Raw genomic sequence first — 9,083 nt, 5'->3', positions numbered from 1 at the left:
TACTCTAGAGATTTTAAACATCCTAACTAGTCTATCAAATAATATCTGAAGTACATTGTTTTGTAAAAAAAAACACAGCAGGCTATTATATCGTTTATTGATGAGGCGCTTTTCAACAGAAAGTGTCAATCACATGATCATTTGATACGCAGAAGCAGCGGTTAGCAGCGCACTGCAAACGGAGTATGTGTGAAAGCACAACGGATGCTTGACGGATCCCACAGCATACGTACTGCAATACGCAACGCATACGCACTGCATACAGAGTATGTTTGAAACATGCGTAATAATGAAGATAAGATTTACTAAACACAATCACAAGAATAATTTATCATCTCTTTAACAAAACACATCATCATATAAAAGCTATAATCATGTTTCAGTGTCTTTTATACCTGACAGCAGGAGATGTTGATTCATTATTAAAGTTGTTTGGTGGATTCATAGACCGATTACTCTTCATAGACACACAACTGAACTCTGGATCTGATCTCTTCTGATGATCTGAACTATAACACACAACAATAATCCAGTTAAACAATTTAACAGAGAACTTGTACAGATGTGTCTCTCTATATGAACATGTGCTGTATAATAATGAAGATAACATTTACTAAACACAATCACAAGAATAATTTATCATCTCTTTAACAAAACACATCATCATATAAAAGCTATAATCATGTTTCACAGTGTTTTATACCTGACAGCAGGAGATGTTGATTCTTTCTTAAAGTTTATTGGATGAGTCATTGACTGATCACTCTTCATAGACACACAACTGAACTCTGGATCTGATCTCTTCTGATGATCTGAACTATAACACATAAACAGATTACAGTTAAACAATTCAACCAAGTACGTCCACGCGAATTTGCGGCTGACGCCCGAGTTAAAAAATTTGAAATTTGGCGGAATTTCGCGCCGCGTTTACCAATCAGGAGCCTGCTTGCTGCTGTGGTGGCAGCCCCGCCCGAAGTCACTCATTTAACAAACACTTGATATTGTCCGTAAGCAGTCACTTGGAGCTATATGACAAAAGTTCTTATTTCTATAGAGACAGGAATAAAAAGGACCTCGCTTGGAAGAGTGTCAGTGAGGACATTGGGCTGGTAAGTTGTAATACACACTTCACTTTTGAGTCACGTGACGTTTATCAACCCGCGCGTTTACTCTCCCCCTATAGTAAGGTTACCAAATACAAACTGGTAACTCTTTTGATAAATGCACAATCAACATCAGTTATCTTGCAAACAGACAACCGCATAGCACTTGCCCCTCCCACAAGAAGCGGAGTTTGCCTCTGACACGCGTCAAATGATTTTGTCTACTTCCCTCTACACGTGCGAATGCATTCAAACTGTTCAAGCGGCAAACTAGGCGCGGTAGACACGATTTTGACGCCTGAAACGTGGTTGGTGTAAACTCAGCATAAGAGCCATATATGGTGTTATTCTGATTTTGTACACTAGGTGGGGTATTGAGTTTGGGAAATGTATAAAATAGGTAAAGAGGAAATGCTGCACAGGTGCGGGTAATGAGCATACCAGTTTTGACCGTAGCCGTTTCTCAATACCAAGTACGCCAAGTTCGGACTTGTGTCCTTCCTAGTTCGGACTTGCAAGTTCAGACTCGGAAGAACGAACTTCTGACGCGAAATGCATTCTGGGAAACTTCGCTGTCATAAGTCCACACAAGTCTCCTCTGATGCATCCTCGATAAAATGGGCGGATCAAGAACACATCCGGGGATTTTATGTGAACTTGGGCTTGATGCGAACTTTGAATTGGAACAGTACTTGGGCTGCGACTGATGACGTTTCACAAGTCCACAAGAACACAAGTACAGACAAGAATGCATATTGAGAAACGGCTCGTGAGATTGGAATGGCATTGGAAAGCCATATGTAAGATCTGTTTGAATTTATTATTTTGTGAACTCTTTTTAATGTTTAAACCATATGTGAAAAAACGAAATATAGAACGTGAGGGTGAAGATATGGACATTGTTATTGGTACATGAGTCAAACAGCATTTGCTCACAACCTCTGTGAGTGACTGATTGGCAGTCACCGCAACAATCAGACTGGTAACCAGAAGGTCACTGGTTCAAACTAGGGATTGTTAGTTTTCAATAATTTCATATTCTAATATTTGAGCTCATAAAAAGTAAACATTCGAATATTTGTTCATTTAAATGTAATTTTTAAAAATGTTATTAAGTCTCAATTTAACATCAAGCTTATAATTATCATTGAATAGTTTTAACACACCAATATTATATTATCTATATAGTTTGTTTATGTTGAAAATATTAGCAACAGAAAAAAACTGTAGACCCTATTTAAAATCTGCTTAATCATACAAAAACTGAACATATGAAACAGAACACAATGTATACTGACAGTCTGTGGTTTATAATTCTCTTGTTTATTTCATTTTACATTTTCTTGTTAAGAAAAATGTGCATATAGACCTATTCACTGAAAGTCTGTTCCTCAGACAGAACAAGCCGACAACGTACAAAAAGCGCTGCTAACTCCTGGTAAAAAACCTGATCTGACAAGAATACCTGCCTTTATAATGATAAATAAAGCAAATGGTTTGATACTTTCATGCCGACTGTTCAGATCCTAAAAATGAAGTGCTTGTTGTCCTGTTTATTACGTGACCGTCATCTGAGGAAGATATTTAGGGGAGACCGAGGTTGGTTGTCACAATTTTCACTCATGCATGAATTGCTCATCTTCAAAAAATCTTTCAGCAGTAATTCCTACATGAAATGAAACTTTAGGGTCTTGGCTTTAAATGTGTATACTTTTTACTTTTCGAATGTATTGTAACAGGAAGTAATTAACCATCAAAGACACTCTGACATAATGTGACAACCAACCCCAATGTAATGTTATTTAATTCTGATGCTGACCAGTTATATCATGCAAACTTTGCAAGCCGCTGTGTGTATAATACCCATTTGGCAGATATTTGAACTATAGCTTGGGATGTTAGTGAACAAAGATTGAGGAACACATAGCCTACAAATATTTTGTTTATATTCTGTATATTATAAGTCATTACATGTGAAGTAAAATAAGGCTAGACAATTCTACTAAAGGCTTAACCCTGGTTTTCTTTTCTCATAAAAAAATAGGGATAATAGTATAGCATTTTTAATTTTCAAATGATTATTTTTCAGAAACTAATATTCGAACATTCGTGCACACCCCTAGTTCGAACTGGACTGACTGAAGTGCCCTTTACCCCTGTTTGCTCTGCAGTGATAGCTGCCCAGTGAATACTAATTGTAAGTCACTTTAAATAAAAGCATCTGCCAAATTATTAAATGTAAATGATGACAGAATTTTTGTGAACTATCTCTTTAAATGAGAAAGTTTTCAAACATCCAGGACAACTTCAAGATTGTCCAAGACAATTTTTGTTTTGTGTGTTTTCCAGCACTGGAAAATTACTCATTAAATTTCCAGGAATTCCAGGACTCGTGGGAAGGAACCCTGTTAGCGACCGCACCAGAGCAAGCACACTTTTGCAGTTCCTCTGGAAATGCATTTTCTAGTTAAAAACAACACTTAAGTATTTTCCTATAATATAAATGTTATAAGTGTTTCTATAAAGTACCTGCATCCTGGAGAAAAATCTTCATGTGTTGATGTTTGTGTTTGATCCATGATGGAGCTGCAGAGATGAATCTGATCAATCTGATCTCCACATCTGATACTGAATGAAAATAACATTCAGACACAAACTTAAAATCAAAGTGAATAAACAGACATTATAATTCAGATAAATCAATCCTGAGTGAGACATCAACTAGACAACATTACATCACCAAAATATTAACACATTAAATTAAGAGTCACAAACAGCGCAAAACATTCCATAAATAACGCTACAATTAAGATGCATTTTATGAAACTATCAAATAAATATCAAATAATAAATAGGTCCTTTAGAAACCTGAAGAAAAAGTGAAGAAGTGAAAAGTTTTTCGTGACACCTGAACTAATCTGACTGATTCACATTCTCAAAATCCTCTAACTTTAACATCAACGACACACGCGACAATACCTGAATCTGCTTTAAAATATGAACACATATTAAATTAAGAGTCACAAACAGCGCAAAACATTCCATAAATAACGCTACAATTAAGATGCATTTTATGAAACTATCAAATAAATATCAAATAATAAATAGGTCCTTTAGAAAACTGAAGAAAAAGTGAAGAAGTGAAAAGTTTTTCGTGACCTAATCTGACTGATTTACATTCTCAAAATCCTCTAACTTTAACATCAACGACACACGCGACAATACCTGAATCTGCTTTTATAAACCTTATATTAATCCGTTTGATGATCAGTGTGGTGAAGAATCCGCTCATCCCATCCCTATAAAATGGCGGATGGAAAAGTTTTTTCCTTTTTTTTAATTAAATCATTTCAAATAACAAACAGGCATGAACATATTATCAATGATATACATTAACAAAAAGACCAAGCAGCATAATTGTAAACAAAATAATAATAACATAAAAACACAAAAATCAAATTATAACTCAGTAAATTAGGTTTCAGGGGAATAGAAAAGTTAAACGAAAAACTTTTAACTTTTACTTTAAACATGTGACGTCACCGACAAGATGACCAATCGTTGATGTTTTTCTCCCTCTGCTGGTAGTAAACGAGCATTACAGCGTCACATTATACTAAAATTATTACAACTAATTTAACAGATTTAACTTATAAACGAGGAGAAATCATTAATGTATTGCTTTAGCATTTGTGTGTTAACTTTCATTCATGAAACAAAACACATCAGCATTATTAAACTGAAAATTTCTCTCTTTTGTTCCACTAAAGAGTAAAGGGTTTGTATTTATCATAGTGTGATGCAGTTCTCATTTAAATGATAGAGACACATTTAGTAATTTATTATAGAGAGATCTTTAAGATGTGTTTACTGTCTAATAAAGGTAGAACAGAGAAATGTTTCACAAGATAAAACAGTGGCGGCTCCAGAGATTTTCTGATGCAGGTGCTATGGGGATGCTCAACACTTAAGAGAAGGTGCTTTAAATTTTGGGGCGTTTCATTAAGGAGGTTGCATCGGACCCCCCTTTATACACGCGTACACACCCGCATTAACTAGCCTATACTCGTTCCACGACTATGTAAAAGTATTCAACACAAGGGCTATAGATACAACATACATAAGCCGGCCAATGTAAACCTCTGAAAATAATATTTCACAGATCTGTCACAGTCTAGCCCTGAATACAACGCAGCAGCAAACGCAGGAACAGACACTGACTGTGCACGCTTCGGCTTAAAATGCTCAGATCACGAAATCACACAGCCAGTTACCAACACTAGTGATGAATCAGCATTGTTTCTATTGTTGGAGCATCATAGGGTGACCATACGTGCCATTCTTACCGGTGTTGTGTGAAATTCTGTCCCCGTGAAAAACTGTCCTAATGGGCGGGGCATACATGCATATTCATAGGTTCGCTCCGCTTTGGAACCAGCGATTGGATTGCAAATTCTTGTGTGTTTTCCAGCTCTTTTTTATATTTATATAAGGTAATAACGCCGAATGATCATATGCCTTGTTCATATGTACAATTGTTTACATTATGCTTTGTATGTGCGTTTTGTAAGAACACTTTTTCATGGCTAAACAATATGCTATTTAGCCTACATTTATAATGCTAAACACTACAGCATCACAGCACATATTTCTCCTCATTGTTTTTGTTGTATCTTGTCCATAGTTAATGTTTTGTTTTGTAGTGTATTTTGCTGCATTTATTGCATGCACTGCAATAAAACTCAAATCCCTGCTGAAAAAAACAATAGAGACCATTACGCATTCTGTAATGGTTTTTAAAGTTTTAATGGTTAATGGTCTGTAATGGTTTTGTAATGGAAACCCTTATAATTTCTGTAATGGTTTCTATTGTTTTTTTTTTCGGCAGGGATATGGCTAACTGCATGTATAAATAATTTTTTTTAAATGTTCTCTGGTGTTATTTTGTTTTCTTTTTGAGTTGGACTTTATAGAGCCTTAACGAAAAGAGCATTAGCAATCATTCAAAGGACATGATGCATGATTACTCTATTAAAGCAGGATTCCTGTAAAAAAAAAATGGCCTAACATTTTTTTAAAGGTTATTTACCTTATTGCAAGACCAACATTGTTCGGACCAGCTTAAATATGTTTATGAGTGTTTTCCTGTGTAACTAAAGGGCAAAAATGGAAGAGAGACCAAAATATAAAAACAACATTTTAATTTTCTTACCGAATGAGATAATGACATGTTTTTAAACAGAGTGATAAAGAGAAGATGAGAATGAAAATAAACTGACCATGAGTGTCAAGTGGTTGTTCTCATTATTTGACCCAATCAGCACATCATACTCCCCTGGATACAGCAGCAGTACAGATGCATATTGTAACAAGAGTTTATTTCACTAATTCATTGCTTACATAAAATATCTATTTCAAGAATTCAGCATTTCTTAAAGCCTTTTCATTAAAATGGCACTGCCCTTCTGGAGGTTCAATGGCTGAAAGGATTTTTCAGTAAGTAATGTTTTTGATAAAAAAAAAAACAAGTACAATGTTTAGATGTATAAATATGAATGGGTTGCATCACCTAACTTACCTCACTTTTATCACTTTCCCCAAGTGTAAGGCATTTAACATCACATGTAAATACTCTGTGTGGGTCGATTTACATGCAGATTATGCCACACTTTTTTCTGGCCCATATTACAATACATACAGATTGCACTACATACAGATTTGTCTAGAGAGGACACTCGATGGTGACAGCTCAGACAGGAGTGGTTGCATCACCCAGTTTTGGCAGTAGCCTATATGTACAAAAGTTGGATAGTACATCTGTGTTACTTTAATCATTTATGTTTATTTTGTAACATCTTGTGTATGTGCATAAACAAATAACATATTACATATGGAATGTAATTCTTAATGTATTTATCCAGTAGTTACAATGAGCAAAGTTGAGTCTTCATGTGTGTTGTGTGTGTTTTCAAGTGACTACCCAGCAAACACAGAACGTTCCCCTAACGTTAGTTTTTGGTTATATTTTGGTTATTTTTTTGGGAACCAAAAAATAACGTTCTGGGAACGTTATTTTTAGGTTTTATTTTTTGCAACCATAAAATAACGTTCCCATAACGTTGCAGGGTGGTTATTTTCAAAATAACCTAAAAATAACTTATACAGAACGTTATTTTTTGGTTATTTTTTGGTTATTTTTTTGGAACCATAAAATAACGTTCCCATAACATTGCAGGGTGGTTATTTTTAAAATAACCTAAAAATAACTTATACAGAACGTTATTTTTTGGTTATTTTTTGGTTATTTTTTTGGAACCATAAAATAACGTTCCCATAACGTTGCAGGGTGGTTATTTTTAAAATAACCTAAAAATAACTTATACAGAACGTTATTTTTTGGTTATTTTTTGGTTATTTTTTTGGAACCATAAAATAACGTTCCCATAACGTTGCAGGGTGGTTATTTTTAAAATAACCTAAAAATAACTTATACAGAACGTTATTTTTTGGTTATTTTTTGGTTATTTTTTTGGAACCATAAAATAACGTTCCCATAACGTTGCAGGGTGGTTATTTTTAAAATAACCTAAAAATAACTTATACAGAACGTTATTTTTTGGTTATTTTTTTGTTATTTTTTTGGAACCATAAAATAACGTTCCCATAGCGTTGCAGGGTGGTTATTTTTAAAATAACCTAAAAATAACTTATACAGAACGTTATTTTTTGGTTATTTTTTTGTTATTTTTTTGGAACCATAAAATAACGTTCCCATAACGTTGCAGGGTGGTTATTTTTAAAATAACCTAAAAATAACTTATACAGAACGTTATTTTTTGGTTATTTTTTGGTTATTTTTTTGGAACCATAAAATAACGTTCCCATAACGTTGCAGGGTGGTTATTTTGAAAATAACCTAAAAATAACTTATACAGAACGTTATTTTTTGGTTATTTTTTGGTTATTTTTTTGGAACCATAAAATAACGTTCCCATAACGTTGCAGGGTGGTTATTTTTAAAATAACCTAAAAATAACTTATACAGAACGTTATTTTTTGGTTATTTTTTGGTTTTTTTTTTGGAACCATAAAATAACGTTCTCATAACGTTGCAGGGTGGTTATTTTTAAATAACCTAAAAATAACTTATACAGAACGTTATTTTTTGGTTATTTTTTGGTTCTTTTTTGGAACCATAAAATAACGTTCCCATAACGTTGCAGGGTGGTTATTTTGAAAATAACCTAAAAATAACTTATACAGAACGTTATTTTTTGGTTATTTTTTGGTTATTTTTTTGGAACCATAAAATAACGTTCCCATAACGTTGCAGGGTGGTTATTTTTAAAATAACCTAAAAATAACTTATACAGAACGTTATTTTTTGGTTTTTTTTTGGTTTTTTTTTTGGAACCATAAAATAACGTTCTCATAACGTTGCAGGGTGGTTATTTTTAAATAACCTAAAAATAACTTATACAGAACGTTATTTTTTGGTTATTTTTTGGTTCTTTTTTGGAACCATAAAATAACGTTCCCATAACGTTGCAGGGTGGTTATTTTTAAAATAACCTAAAAATAACTTATACAGAACGTTATTTTTTGGTTATTTTTTGGTTTTCTGGAACCATAAAATAACCTAAAAATAACTTATACATAACGTTCTCTAATGGTTATTTTTTGGTTATGTTTTTTTTTAGGAAATGAAGTGAATGCATAATTAAACCCATTATTCCTTTAGTGTGCACGTCTAATATGCGCGTGCTTGTCTGCACGAGCTTACCGCCTTCTTCACGAGTACCCGCTTTATCTTGTGCTCAGGAAAGTCGTTAATTTAAAAAATAACGGTCCTTTCGTTTTTACCTCAGAGACTAACATTATTTTAGCGGTTCTTTTGTCTCTTTCTTGATTTAGTAACTTAAATATGTGAGAAGAAATATATATACGAGTGATTTCCAATCGATTTGAGGAGAATTT

At 33.7% G+C, this 9,083-nt stretch overlaps 1 long non-coding RNA gene across 1 annotated transcript; it reads right to left on the bottom strand.

Moving 5' to 3' along the window:
• Positions 1–414: 414 nt before the first annotated feature.
• On the bottom strand, positions 415–4,707 carry LOC141363290 (uncharacterized). The gene is made up of 3 exons (XR_012368856.1): positions 4,332–4,707; positions 3,636–3,734; positions 415–509 (listed from the first exon to the last, which is right to left on the bottom strand). It is a non-coding gene; the product is annotated as an uncharacterized lncRNA (long non-coding RNA).
• Between the last annotated feature and the right edge of the window lie 4,376 nt (positions 4,708–9,083).

The sequence above is a fragment of the Misgurnus anguillicaudatus genome, unplaced genomic scaffold, assembly GCF_027580225.2.
Source record: "Misgurnus anguillicaudatus unplaced genomic scaffold, ASM2758022v2 HiC_scaffold_33, whole genome shotgun sequence".
NCBI classification, from domain to species: domain Eukaryota; kingdom Metazoa; phylum Chordata; class Actinopteri; order Cypriniformes; family Cobitidae; genus Misgurnus; species Misgurnus anguillicaudatus.
The sequence above is the reverse complement of the archived record's forward strand: the minus strand, read 5'-3'. Positions and strand labels throughout refer to the sequence as shown.